This window comes from Zea mays, chromosome 6 (genome assembly GCF_902167145.1).
Source record: "Zea mays cultivar B73 chromosome 6, Zm-B73-REFERENCE-NAM-5.0, whole genome shotgun sequence".
Classification (NCBI taxonomy): domain Eukaryota; kingdom Viridiplantae; phylum Streptophyta; class Magnoliopsida; order Poales; family Poaceae; genus Zea; species Zea mays.
Window position 1 is genome coordinate 159,710,736 of NC_050101.1, and position 1,765 is coordinate 159,712,500.

At 39.2% G+C, this 1,765-nt stretch overlaps 1 non-coding gene across 1 annotated transcript; it reads right to left on the reverse strand.

Moving 5' to 3' along the window:
* Positions 1-1,225: 1,225 nt before the first annotated feature.
* TRNAK-CUU (transfer RNA lysine (anticodon CUU)) lies at positions 1,226-1,298 on the reverse strand. The gene has a single exon. It is a non-coding gene; the product is annotated as a tRNA-Lys (tRNA).
* Positions 1,299-1,765: the final 467 nt, after the last annotated feature.

Genomic DNA, 1,765 nt, shown 5'->3' on the forward strand with positions numbered 1-1,765 from the left:
CGCCGCCGCAGAGGGTACCGCCAGGCGGTACACCACATAGTGATTGGCGCTGCCTAGATCGGCGCCAACACTAGTTAAATTAAACAACAAAAAAAGATATATTAGTATGAGTATTAGACGCTGTTGTCGGTGATGGAGACGAGAACATTATGCAAGGTACAATGACCCAATCACAAATAACACGAATCTCGACATCTCGTTCTTAAACGATCATTTTCATAATTTCGAGAACAGTTTGCTACTTACTGATGTTATCTTGCTTAGAAACATTGGAAATAGTCATGAAATACTTAGAGAAAGGTGTGAATGTGAAGAATACTAGCGAGGACGTTTTAAACCCGTTAGAGGCATTCTCCAACTCGCATTCGAGTTTGCATTGGTCTTTAGGACCTTCCTATAATAAAACATACTAGTATCTTACGTGCGACTTCGGCGCGCTGGGACGAACCTTATGGATCAGAGGGAGCCTCGATGACACGTTGTGGTGAACGATCATTCTGGAATGCAAGCAGGTTGACAAAGAATTGAGTTGGATGCAACTAAAACACAAAGTATATAATCAGCTTTGTTTAATATTGAAGTTAACTATTCCCAATGTATGGTCCTGCGTCCCAAATTAAAATCCGTTTTAGATAACTAAAAGATTCGTACAATACTTGATATATATATATGTTTTACATATGTGTCCAGATTCAACATCATTCACTTAAATATAGACATAACAATCAAAAGCTAAAATGAATATTATTTTATTTTAGAACGGAGTGAGTATTAAAATCTTAGAAGGCAAAACTAATGCAGTATTGCACCTTGGATAGAGGAAGCTAATCTGTTCTCCACTTTTCACGTACTCCTCTAGCATTTGTGGATGATACACCAAAATCTGTTTGCATATTATATAAAAAAAATCAAACACTGTGACAGCAATTGGGCCACACGCACAGCCGAACCAGATGGCAGAAAAAAAAGAGCCCACCAGGCCCACACAACCGAGGCAGACCGAAAAAAACGAAAAAAACCAAGCCCACCAGGCAGACTGAAAAAAAAACGAAAAAAACTAGCATTTGTGGATGATACACCAAAATCTGTTTGCATATTATATAAAAAAAATTCAAACACGGTGACAGCAATTGGGCCACACGCACAGCCGAACCAGATGGCAGAAAAAAAAGAGCCCACCAGGCCCACACAACCGAGGCAGACCGAAAAAAACGAAAAAAGTCATCGCCCACCGTGGGGCTCGAACCCACGACCACAAGGTTAAGAGCCTTGCGCTCTACCGACTGAGCTAGACGGGCAACTGGTCATAAAACGTATGTAAGTGTATATATTATCGTCTTCGTTAAACATATGTAAAGCAGATGTTTAAAAACAAAGTGAGTATAACTAATGTTCCCAAAGCTGAAGCGAAGGGACCATTTGTTTCAGATGCTCGGAGATTTTGTACTTTTTGGACCATTCACAAGTAAAAACGCTCTCGAAAGTCAAGAATCCGAAGCTCACTAGGATGAAGTTTTACGCTTTTGACTTATGGCAGTATATTAAAAGTTGTTGTTCCATGCCTTTTGATAAACCAATTCTCTAACATCATCTTTGGCCAGCTTCCTTCTTTCAAATTCAAACTCGAGTTTAGAATTTGGGGGCGTTGATGGCTCACGTTCCACATTAGCAAGGGATGCAAAGTATGGATCAGCTAGAACCTGGAATAAGTTAAAATAATATATTATATAAAAAATTGAAATATATGTGTGACATCTTTTTTATG